The sequence below is a fragment of the Megachile rotundata genome, chromosome 16 (assembly GCF_050947335.1).
Source record: "Megachile rotundata isolate GNS110a chromosome 16, iyMegRotu1, whole genome shotgun sequence".
NCBI lineage: Eukaryota > Metazoa > Arthropoda > Insecta > Hymenoptera > Megachilidae > Megachile > Megachile rotundata.
Genome location: NC_134998.1, coordinates 5,695,299 through 5,709,262, shown reverse-complemented (window position 1 = coordinate 5,709,262; position 13,964 = coordinate 5,695,299). Strand labels below are relative to the sequence as shown.

General features: G+C 37.0%; 1 protein-coding gene across 3 annotated transcripts in view; it reads right to left on the bottom strand.

Moving 5' to 3' along the window:
- nAChRalpha4 (nicotinic acetylcholine receptor alpha4) overlaps positions 1-13,964 on the bottom strand; it is a 247,799-nt gene that overhangs the window by 229,142 nt on the left and 4,693 nt on the right. The window contains exon 1 of one of the 3 annotated variants that reach the window (XM_076541545.1): positions 7,095-7,197. The exons of 1 other annotated variant lie outside the window; for it this stretch is intronic. The gene's annotated coding sequence lies outside the window, so the exon portion shown is untranslated. Of the gene's footprint in view, positions 1-6,992; positions 7,198-13,964 lie in introns of those variants that run through there. One more of the 3 variants, XM_076541543.1, reaches the window with a different exon arrangement.

Here is a 13,964-nt window from a genome sequence, read left to right as displayed (position 1 = left end):
ATAAATAAAGGTATTGCTATTTATTGATGAATAGATTTATTGGTCAATTTTTTTGTAAAATATAAAATATTAAAATTGATAAAATATTTTGTATGTTTTTATGTTTTGTATATTTTATATATTTTAATATTTAGAATACCTTATATGTTTTTGTATCTTAAATATTTTATACGTTTTTATCTTAAATTTTATCTCTAATATATTTCACATATTTTATTCATTTATTTCACATATTTTGCAATAAATATTTTATTTATTTAAAAAAAAAGGAAGAAACGTGGATATAAAAATAATTTTGATGTATATAATCCTTGAAATTTTGTCTGATCAAATCTTCAGTTTATTTATCAAATGAGAAATACATAATAATATGAATATTATACCGTCAATCTGCAATATGTCAAACTGTCAAGCGTCAAATGCTTATGGAATGTCCTGCTTCATGGTTTGAGAATGTCGTGTAATCGATGCGGTTCAACTACTATTTGAAAGACGAAATTCGCGCATTTCAAGGATACTTCATCGCATTCCGTGGAGAGACTGATCATGGGTCAACCATAGCATAGCAAATCCGGAATTGTAACAATTCGAATAATTGGCGAAAGCAGTTCAAGCTATGGTTAAAATACATTTTTATAGGCAAATTATAACGTTGATAAAAAATTGACGATTTGGGAAAAATTGAAATTATTTATGTAATAATTTTTGTGTCTTTGTAATTGAGAAAAATATTTAAGATCTGCAAGTTTTTTTGTAACAGAGAAGATCTACAAGATCTGTAAGTATTTTTGTTACAGAGAAGTGGTAAATTATTTGATTGAGTTTTCTGGACGTTCGATATCTAGACGTTAGGTATCCACATGTTGAATATCTACGCGCTAGATATTGGCGCGTTAAATATCCACGCGTTAGATATCGGTGCGTTAAATACCTACGCGTCAAATAACTACACGCTAGATATCTATACATTGGATATCCACACATTAGTTTTTCACGCGTTAAATACCTACACGTTAGATACCAGTGCGTTAAATATCCACGCGTTAGATATCGGCGCGTTAAATATCGACGCGTTAAATATCCACGCGCTAAATATCGACGCGTCAAATATCGACGCGTTAAATATCGAAGCGTCAAATATCCACGCGTTAAATAATCACGCGTTAAATATCCACGCGTTAAATATCCACGCGTTAAATATCAGCGTGTTACATACCCACGCGTTAAATATCTACGCGTCAAATAACTACACGCTAGATATCTATACATTGGATATCCATACATTAGTTTTTCTCGCGTTAAATACCTACGCGTTAGATACCAGTGCGTTAAATATCCACGCGTTAGATATCGGCGCGTTAAATATCCACGCGTAAAATATCGGCGCGTTAAATATCCACGCGCTAAATATCAACGCGTCAAATATCCACGCGTTAAATAATCACACGTTAGATATCTACGCGTTAAATATCAGCGTGTTAAATATCCACGCGTTAAATACCAGCGTGTCAAATACCCACGCGTTAAATACCATCGCGTTAAGTATCCACGCGTTAGATGTCGGCGCGTTGAATATACACACGTTAAATACCAGCGCGTTAAATACCCACGCGTTAGATATCGGCGCGTTGAATAATCACGTGTTAGATCTCGGCGCGTTAAATAACCACGCGTTAAATATCCACGCGCTAAATATCGACGCGTCAAATAATCACGCGTTAGATATCTACGCGTTAAATATCCACGCGTTAAATACCAGCGTATTAAATACCCACGCGTTAAATACCATCGCGTTAAATATCCACGCGTTAGATGTCGGCGCGTTGAATATACACACGTTAAATATCCACGCATTAAATACCCACGCGTTAAATAGCATCGCGTTAAATATCCACGCGTTAGATGTCGGCGCGTTGAATAATCACGTGTTAGATCTCGGCGCGTTAAATAACTACGCGTTAAATATCTGTGTGCTAGATATCCACACGTTAGATATTCACAACATTAGATACCTACACGCTAGATATCCATTCGTCAGACACCAATGCGTTAGATATACATACATGAATTAGATCCAAATCCACGCGTCAAATATCAATGTATTAAATATTAATGTGTTACGTATGTGACGTTAGACTTCTACACGTTAGATATTCACACGTCAGATATTAAATACATTAGATACCCACTGATAGTACTTAATACGTACTTAATAGAAAGTTATTGTATAGAACCATAGCAGAACTTAAATATGATAGAACTTTACATTTTCTTAATAGAACTGTAATATGATAAGACTTAACAGAACCTTGATGTAACAGGACTTAATACGAACTTAACAGAAACTTAATAGGACTTCGTCAGAACTTTAGTATGAGAACTTAATATATTCTAGATAGTACTTGAGTTATAACTACAACCTTGATGTGGCTTTAACACGATGGGATCTAATATGTCCTTAATAGGACCTTAATTTAATAAAACCTAACATATTCCTGATTCAACATGGAACTTAAAATACATATCTTTGTCATGATACTGACATGATAGGATTTGACTTGATAGAAACTTAATAGGCTCAATATGACAGAACTTAATGTAGTTTAAAACTTGAATCTAATTGTACTTATTGCAGTTGTTATATTGATGTGACTAATACAATGAGACCTACTATGATAGAACCTTATATGATAGGACCTTACTACTGACATAGGTCTACTGACAAAATTTCTAAATTCTCAAACTTCCAAATTGGCAAATTCCAAAATTGCTAAATGTTCTAAATTCTCATATTTTCCAGATTTCAAAGTTCCTTAAATTTGCAGTATGATGGAACTTAATATATCTTGTTAAGACTTGAATTTGATAGTACTTACTACAGTACTTACATTGATGTGACTAATACAATGACACCTAATATGATAGAACCTTATATGATAGGACCTTACTACAGACATAGGTCCACTGATAAAATTTTTAAATTTTCCAAACTTCCAAATTGGCAAATTTCAAAATTGCTAAATATTCTAAATTCTCTTATTTTTTAGATCTCAAAGTTTCTCAAATCTGCAGTATGACAAAACTTAATATACCTTGATAAGACTTGAATCTAATAGTACTTACTACTATACGTACATTGATGTGACTAATATAACGAGACCTACTATCATAGGACCCTAATGCGACAGGACCTTGCTACTTACATAGGTTATCTTCAGTATGACAGAACTTAATATACCTTGTTAAGACTTGAATCTAACAGTGCTTACTACAGTACTTACATTGATGTGACTAATACAGTCAGACCTAATATGATAGAACCCTAATGCGACAGGACCTTACTACTTACATAGGTTATCTTCAGTATGACAGAACTTAATATACCTTGTTAAGACTTGAATCTAACAGTACTTACTACAGTACTTACATTGATGTGACTAATACAGTCAGACCTAATATGATAGAACCCTAATGCGACAGGACCTTGCTACTTACATAGGTTATCTTCAGTATGACAGAACTTAATATACCTTGTTAAAACTTGAATCTAACAGTACTTATTACAGTACTTACATTGATGTGACTAATACAATCAGACCTAATCTATCCTTGAAAGAACCTTAACATGATAAGACCTTGATCCTCAACAGTGAACACAAAATACCTTACTAGTATCCCGCCACAGTATTTTCTCTACCAAACCTTAACACGATCAGACTTAATACTCCCTCGACAGTGCCTCAATTCCATAACCTGACTTAATAAATCCCCAGAAATCAATCGCGACAAACGAGCATCCCAACAAAAAGCTAACAAGCTGTGATCGTTCGAATGCATCCGATGCATAAGAAGCCACAATCGATGTCGACCGGTTGGAAAAAGTTGGAATTACCCGGAGGACCGATATGGAAAGAGGGACACGGTTAATTTATCCGGTATAGCGTCAAACAGGGGTCGCCATTAAAGGACAACGAAGTGGCGGAATGCGAGTCGACGATCGACTGATTGATTCGCGTATCTCGCGAAAGGCCATTAGGATGAAAGTCGGCTGCAATTCAACGAGATAACCGCTGCATGTAAATTCAAGCCTATATCTGACAGCGTTTAATCCGATTTTCAGCGATCGTTATGCAGGTAGCCTGAACAGTCCAGGTGAAGCACTCATCGGCGCCGGGATTAGGATTATCTCAATGGATTTTCCACTTGGATATCAAGCTGGCAACTCGTACGTTTTCGACTCGCAAATTGCGCTACGATTTCGCTGGCCCGCGGAAACAGAAGACTTTATTATCATGATCGAGCTGAATGCTCGTTAACGAGAGTAATCTGGACATTTGCGTTCAGAGAAGACTTTGAGCAGTTTTTACGTGGGGCGATTAGGATCCTCGGAGGTTTCTTTGGTGGGGGAAATGCGGAGGGAAAACAGGGAAGATTAGAGGACGTTTGGGACAATGGCGATATAGGGAGAGGGACTTGTAGGGTGTGTTTATTGTAACGTTTTTCATTTCTTTCTGGGATTGTTTTTTAGTTACTTTATGGAAAATTTTATAAATAGTTACGTTTGTGGAATTGTAATTTTTCAAATTCCCTAAATTCCTCAAATTTTGTAAATTCCCCAAATTTTATAAAATTCCTATATTTCAAAAGTTGCTATATGTTTCAAATCTTTAAGTTTCACAAGCTTCTAAGTCTTTTAAAATACTAAATTTGGAAACATTGAAATCCCTAAAATCCCTAAATAAGATAAAAGGTACAAGTTTCCTAAATTTCGCAAGTTTATAAATAATCCAAATCTATAAATTTCACAAGTTACTAAATCCTTCAAATTTCACTATTCTTAAATCACTAAATCTCCTAAATTTTCCTAATTTTCCAAATCTCTGAATTCCATAAATTCCCTAGATTCTAAAAATATCCAAACTCTCAAACTTCCAAATTCACAGATTTAAAAATCCCTAAATCTAACAAATTCTCAATTTTCTAGATCTCTAAATTCCCTAAATTTCCTAGAATCTAAAAATTTCCAAACTCGTAAACTTCTAAATCCATAGATTCAAAAATCCCTAAATCTAAAAAATTGTCATACTCTTTATATCTCTGAATTCCCTAAATTCCACAAATTTTCAAAGTTCTCAAATTTCTAAACTTCTAAATTTCCATATTTTCAAATCCCTAAGTTCCCTAAATTTCAATATTTTCCAGATCTCGAAATTCCCTAAATTCCAACATTTGCCAGATCTCGAAATTCCCTAAATTCCAATATTTTCCAGATTTCGAAATTTCCTAAATTCCAATATTTTCCAAATCTCGAAATTCCTTAAATTCCAATATTTTCTAGATCTCGAAATTCCCTAAATTCCAATATTTTCCAGATCTCGAAATTCCCTAAATTCCAATAGTTTTCAGATCTCGAAATTCCCTAAATTCCAATTTTTCCAAATCTCGAAATTCCCTAAATTCCAATATTTTCCCGATCTCGAAATTCCCTAAATTCCAATATTTTCCAGATCTCGAAATTCCCTAAATTCCAATATTTTCCCGATCTCGAAATTCCCTAAATTCCAATATTTTCCAGATCTCGAAATTCCCTAAATTCCAATATTTTCCAGATCTCGAAATTCCCTAAATTCCAATAGTTTCCAGATCTCGAAATTCCCTAAATTCCCAAAATCTCCAAACTTTTAAACTTCCAAATTCACAAATTCCAAAATCCCTAAATTCCCTAAATTCCAATATTTTCCAGATTTCGAAATTCCCTAAATTCCCTAAATTCCCTAGATTCTCAAATTTCTAAATTCTCAAATCCCTAAATCCCCTAAATTCTTAAATTCCCAGATTCCTAAATTCTCAAATTCCTAACTCCCAAATTCCCCAGAATCGAAAATTCTCGAATTTCCAAATTCCAAAATTTCTACTTCCCCAAATTTTCAAATTCCAAAATTTCTATTTCCTGAAATTTCCAAATTCCAAAATTTCTACTTCCCTAAATTTCCAAATTCCCAAAATTCCCAAAATTCCCAAATTATCAAATTCCCAAAAATATACAAATTCCCAAATTTCCAAATCCCAAAATTACCAAATTCGTAAACTCTCCAAATTCCCCTAAATCCTCTACCCCTAAATTCCCAAAGTTCAGCGACACAAAACCTCTCGTAAATAAAATACTGCAACAAAGCCCGAACGGTTGACAGATCATGTGACACGAGCGAAAGAAACTAAAGTAAACAATCCTAACACGCTCACTCCCAGTGTAAAAACACACTCCACAATATCGACAATCCGATACGATCTAATTTTTATACCCCATCGATTGAAATCCATCTAACATTGAACCTCCACCCGGCTAAACGAAATCCTCCGACCAGAAACAAAAACAAGAAAACATTTCCAAAGTAATTCGAACGCCAGCATATCTGAACGATTTCCAAAATCAGCAAAACAGAGTGCGGTTAACTCAAAAGCAATTGTCCCCGTTCGAGTTCCGATCAGATAAAAGCTATCTCTCAAAGTGTCACGCTACCTTTTATCCGAATTCTGGCATAGAAGTCCGAGCTAACGAGAGAATCCGACTATTCTGGTATCTGACTAGGGATTTGAATTACCCGTGCGAGACTGAATGTCCTGCTCCTGCACGCTAACTCGCCGATGGGCGGCCCGCGTGCCGTATTTCAAGCCGATGTCACCGCACGCACCGATACACAAGTGGAAACGCGAATTTACGATGGATCGCGTACATGCGCTCGGCAAACGACGAAGGATCGATCAACACTCGGCTCTCATCTACGCTCCCGGCTCGACCCCGCGAATGTCTAATTACTTTTGCGACGTTAACTGGGTCAGCGATACTTTCATTCAAATAATCGCGCTACTCAGTACAAGACCCCCCCGCGATATATCGGCCCTAAGCGTCGGGGGCGCAGCTGCAACTTATGGCGCGCGTCCCAAACCTCGAATCAGGCGTGTCAACAAGTAATTGCAAAAATCAAACTCACGAAACGTTCTCAATCCGGATATCCTGTACCGAGGGGGTATCACATATTCGGAGCAAGCCGATGAAGGGTAGCCCGGTGACGATTCGACAAGTTGACACTGACCTAACCCCGCGCGCTTCAGGCCACGCCGGTCTCGAGGCAGCTCCCGAAAGCACTGCACACTCGCACGCACTGCACCCACGACTGAACAACCCGGGGGGGTGCCGACTCCGAGGGTTCGAGGATTTCGCCCAGACGGCGGCGCCACTGGGCACGCACACGACCAGAAGAGTCGTGGAAGCGTGACAGGAAAGCAACGAAGAATTAGTGGAAGGGGTCGCTGGAGGGATGGGTGGGGGGCAGAGGGGGAGGGGTGGCACGACCAAGACTCGGCCAGGAATCTGGACCAATCTTGCGCGCGCACGAACGCGATGCCTTTACCTATGCACGCGACGGGCATCGGTACAGTAGTCTGCAAGGTGCGAACTCGAAAAAAGGTGTCGACGCTCCGCCCACGAAAGGCCGAGTCCCTCCGAGGATTTAACCCCTTCGCGGCTGGCTATCGCGCCGGAGAGGAATCGGAAAAAATTGTGTACGAATCTTATCATACGAATTACCGGGGATTTACGAGCAGAGGAACATGTTCACAGGACGAGTGGCTTGTTTGGGACACTTCAATGATATATGAAAAAATACTGCGCTACAGGAACATTTCTTTATATCGCATTTTTAGATGACCTTTAGGAATTTTGAGTATTTCTTTCTTGTTCGATTTGATCGTGGGTGACTTTATTCATAGTGTTGCAAAGGGGATTTTTTGGTATACAGGTCATCTTGTGGGGCACACGTAAACTGTATTTCGTGATATTTTCTGATGTATTTGTCCACTGTATTGGTCAAACAAGGTCAAATATGGTCAAAGATCTAACGTGGTCGAATATTTTATAAAATGAAAATTAGTGACGTCTGTCCTTTTATACATAAATAATTACCAACTATTAAATTATTTACTATTAAACTATTTAATTTGTACATACAACCACTTGATTTTGGTCTACTATTCAATTTTGATTCAATCGCGTCCATTTTGGATTTCACCTTATGTGAAGGTCTTCAACTTGACATCACCGATTTCGTTCAAACTTTGCACACTAAAGGAGTACCACACAGACAATAATTTTGCAAAACCATAGCACGCAACTCTCAAAATTAAGAGAGTGGTAAAAATACTTGTTGTTGTAACATCAAAAACTTCGTAACATCAAAAGTCTAAATAAGAGTCTCTTTAAGGGTATCCAATTTTCTCTGGGACCTCGGGTATAGTTCAACTATAGCAATTTCTCTGAACCTCGTTAACGCTTTCAGACCCGATCGTGTAATACTACACGTTCCAAAGAACGATCTTTGCAAAGTCGTAAAATCGCCCGGGCATAAAAGTACACGAGATTCAATTTCCGAAACAGTACTTTAGGAGATTCCGAGAGATAAGAACCTAAAATGCAGAGTTATGTAGAGAAGCGCTCGAAGTGCACTTTATGCAATATATCGAAAGGGATTGATGAGTTGAGTTGTAAAATACTGTAACAATGAACGTTTTAATATGTTAATTTACGACCTCGCTATATCGTAACTGAAGTATATAAATAGATGACTCTGTTAAAAATGGTAATCGAAATCTCTTATAAAAATCCATAAAATTGAAATATTAAACTTGATTGGTTATTCGATTCGAAATATTGAGATTCATTTTGGAACATCAAATTTTCTGATCGAAATTAATTGAACTGCGCGCATATTGCGTGCTTTTTATACGCAATTTTAATAAATGTTTCATTAAATTTAGTATTTGAGATGAAATATTGAACTGTAATTAAAATTGATAAAATGCAAATAAAGTTCATTTTAGTTTATTGCAGGCACTGTTTGTTGAAATTGAATGGCCGTTTTAAATTATTACAATTATAAAATTTGTGGAGAGTAATATTTAGTTGGGTACACAAGTAAATGTTTGTGGCGTTTAAAAAAATGTTCATGTACCGTTGCTTGTATAGGGGAGACTCTCGTTATATTGCCATAAACGCAACTGTAATAAACTCTTGGGAGGATATGTGATATAAAGACTTCGTGAAGGGAGAACTTGCAAAAGTCATAGGTAAAAATTTGTATATACATATCTTTGCATTAGCAGAACTTAATAATTGCAAGTTTCTATATCCACGTATGTGCATATCTTCAAATTTCTAGATTCTCAAGTCCTTATATAACTGAATTAGAAATTACTGCTTAAATTATATATTTCAAAATTGACACATTTCAAGAGTTCTACCGCCACCATAATGATATATACTCAAAGCTCAACATCGCCAGGTCTCTACATTCCCATATATGTACCTATATGACCACATATCTATATGCCCACATCTCTATATGTATGTCCACATTTCTACATTGCCACATCCTTATATCCTCACATCACTACATTCACACATTACTATATGTATACCGACATCCCTATATGTCCACACATCCCTACATCCACACATCACTACATCCACACGTCCTTATATCCATACGTCCCTACATCCAAACATCACTACATCCACACGTCCCTATATCCACACGTCCCAATATCCATACGTCCCTATATCCACACGTCCCAATATCCACACGTCCCAATATCCACACATCCCTATATCCACACGTCCCTACATCCACACGTCCCTACATCCACACGTCCCTACATCCACACGTCCCTACATCCACACGTCCCTACATCCACACGTCCCTACATTGACACATCACTACATCCACACGTCTCTATATCCACACGTCCCAATATCCATACGTCCCTATATCCACACGTCCCAATATCCACACGTCCCTATATCCACACGTCCCTATATCCACACGTCCCTACATCCCCACGTACCTACATCCACACGTTCCAATATCCACACGTCCCAATATCTACACGTCTTTATATCCACACGTCCCTACATCCACACGTCCCTACATCCACACGTCCCTACATCCACACATCACTACATCCACACGTCCCTCTATATCCACACGTCCCTACATCCACACATCACTACATCCACACGTCCCTATATCCACACGTCCCAATATCCATACGTCCCTATATCCACACGTCCCTACATAACCACATTCCTGCATGCCTATACCCCTACATGCGCACATCCCTATATTCTCACATTCCTATGTGTCCACGTCACTATATTCCCATATCTCTACATACTAACATCTCTATATGTCCACATCCCTACATCCTCACATCTCTGCATTCCCACATCCCTACATCCTCACATCTCTACATGTCCACATTCGTACATCCCCACATCTCTACATCCTCACATCCCTACATCTCCACATCCCCACATCCCTACATCCTCACACCTCTATATGTCCACTTCTCTACATCCTCACATCCCTATATGTCTACATGTCCACATCCCTGCATCCCTATATCCTTACACTCCACATCCCTACATCCTCATATCACCACACCTCCCACATTCCTATACCTCCAAATCGCCACATCCCTAAATCTTTATCTCCCCAAATTTGCAAATTCCCCAGTCCACATATGTGTATCCCCACCCTATTCTTAAAGCTCCATAATTGCGACTGGAACACGAGAGTATCGCGACACGGCAGCGTACATTTAACCCCTCGAAATTGAGTATTCGCTACGCGACGAGCTAATAGCCGAGAAACGGGGCTAAGCTCGTTCCGCGTTAATTTCGGAATTATCATACAACGTGCCGCGGAATCGATGGCCGAAGGTGGACGCGTAGGAATAAGCGACGTGGCAGGGATAGTTCAGGAAGCGCTGGAGAACCGAGGAGAGAAAATAGCAAGGAAGGCTCGTTCCAATTCAGCGCAGCTCATTTATCATTGAACCTCGAATGCCAATCTCCTTCTCGCTGAATCGGGAAATAGAAAAAAAAAGGGACGAGGGGAAAGAAAGAGAATGGGGTAAAGCGTAAAACGAAGGAGGGGCGACGGAAAGACTTGGCAAAAAGTTGGACCGAATTATTTGTTAAGTATTAAAGTTCTTTTTAATTCGTCCGTGGGCTATTGTGCTTTCCAACTGCCGGAACGGAGGCTGGTCGACGGGCTGGAAATCGACAACCTCGAATTCGTAAATCAATCCGCGGCCCTTAATTGGCTCCGAACAATTAGAGTTTATTTCGTTTCGGCCGTCATTTGTGCAACAGCTAATAATAGAATTAATTTCTTCCTCCTAACCTACTTTCTCGATTACTTTATTTTAGGATACTTATCTGGTAATTACGAGATAGGTATATAGGAATTATAGGGACAGAAATGTGGGAATATTTAGGAAATGTAGAAAATACAGGACAGGTAGGAAATATAGGACATACGAATATAGGATCTTTTTGTAAAACGATGTGGGAATATAGAGATCTGGTTACATGTGGAAGCTGTGTAAAACTCTAGGGAGATTTTATAAATCTAGGGAATTTGTATATGTAAGAATCTGAACAGATATATGGAATTTATAGAGATCTAGGGACAAGATCTGTGTTTATTTTATGAAATCAATGGATGTAAATATGTAGACATATCTAGGGAAATCTAGGGATATTCTGGAATTATAGAAATTTTGGAATGATACAATCTAGGGATATAGTACTCTGGATAGAACAGAAATGTAGGGATATTTAGGAAATATAGAAAATACAGGACAGGTAGGAAAAGTAGGACATACGAATATAGGAATGGGATCTTAGTATGAAACGATATGGGAATATAAAGATCTGGTCACATGTGGAAGCTGTATAAAACTCTAGGGAGATTTTGTAAATCTAGGGAATTTGTATATGTAAGAATCTGAACACATATATGGAATTTATAGAGATCTAGGGACATGATCTGTGTTTATTCTATGAAATCAATGGATGTAAATATTTAGGCATATCTAGGGAAATCTAGGGATATTCTGCAATTATAGAAATTTTGGAATGATACAATCTAGGGATATAGTACTCTGGATAGGAGAGAAATGTTGTAATTTAGGAATTTAGAAATCTAGGGAGCTAGGGACCTAGAGAGCTAGAAATCTAGGAAGCTAGGGACCTAGAGAGCTAGAAATCTATGAATCTAGGGATATAGGAATGTGTAAATATAGAAATCTAGGGATAAAGGAATGTGTAAATATAGAAATCTAGGGATATAGCAATGTATAAATATAGAAATCTAGGGATATAGCAATGTGTAAATATAGAAATCTATGGATATAGGAATGTGTAAATATAGAAATCTAGGGATATAGGAATGTGTAAATATATAAATCTAGGGATATAGGGACTTGGAAACATAGGAATCTCTATATGTAGAGGTCCAAAAATATAAAAATCTGAATACATACAAATCTAGGGGAATACTGATCTAGGAATATAGAAACATGGTTCTGTAGAAATCTAAGTATATAGAAATATAGTAATATAGTAAATTAGGAATATGTAGTAATTTAAATTTGGTTATCTACTGATCTAGGGATAAAAATATATAAAAATGATGTGTTATTCCAAAGGAAAGAATCTAGGGAAATTAGGAATATCCTACATCTAGGGACATTGAAACATAGCCATAAGGATCTGGGAACATAACCATTAGACTACATAGCGATCTAGGGATATACTCATCTAGTAACATAATGATATAAAAATGGCTATAATCATGTATCACTTATTTAGTAACAAATTAAAAAAAAACCCTATCAAAACACAAAAATAAATTTCTTCTATGTCACCATAATTTGCAAGAAACAATTTGTAGCATTTTAGTGCCGTTCCACCAGTAAAAGTATCATTGTAAATAAAGTTGACTTTTTTGTTTCACAAGATGAAACGACCAGTTTATTTTTACCTCGATTCTCCAGCGGCACAAAGGTTTTCATCGTCACGAAAAGGTTAACAGACATTTACAAGGTAGCAAGTATTTTTTCTGATAGCATTGTATGCATTGTACATTGTGCGCGAAACGGTCGGTTGAATAGAAGGGACTGATAAAGGTGGTGGGTTTGATGTGAACCGCCATATTGAAGGAAAGAACTTGGCAAGTTACCAATAATCTTCTTGGATCAGCAGTATCGACTGCTACGCCTCGCGATTCAACCTAGAAATGAACGTGCGAGATCATTCCATTGATTCGTGACTGTCCAAACCGGTCCGAAATCTACTGTTTATATTTTTATTGAAAATAATCGGTTGGAGATCGAGGACAATTACGATTTCTTAGGTTGATTAAAATTAGGACTAATTTGATGTAGGATGACGAAGGTGGACAATGTAGTTTCGTTATATTGCCTCTGGATATATTACCGAAGATAATTACAGTTTCTTATATTGATTAAAATCATCACTAATTTGGTGCATGATGACTAAGGTGGAGAAGGTAGTTTCGTTATATTGCCTCTAGGTATATTGCCTACAGAGTTTTTTTGTACGAATCACATTAGTGTTGTATCGTAACCAAACAGTATATGTAATGAAATAATATTGTAACATAGTGGATAAACATTAGTAAACATAAACACAATTTAATAAAATAATAAACATTTTAATAATAATTTGAAATGGAAGCCACAAGTGAATTAACCTACAAATTTCTTTGAAACGTTTATAAGAATCGGTTTCTATTTGTAAAGTCTTTTAAAGACGATTACAATTAAGTGAAGCCTACTGATATTCCCTGATCGAACGCTGACAATAAACAGATTAGGTTAACAGAGGAACACTTGACGATAAGGAAAACAAATAGTTCCAGTACTCGATTAAACTTCACTATCTTTATACTGGGTGTTCAAATAATACCTCCACATGCTAATTCTACATTAAAAAAAATTAGTACAAAAGCAAAGGAATTTAATTTTTTATATCCAAGTACATTTTTGATGAAATTGAATTTGAAAATTTTTTTGGAAGAACATTGCAGTACTGTACA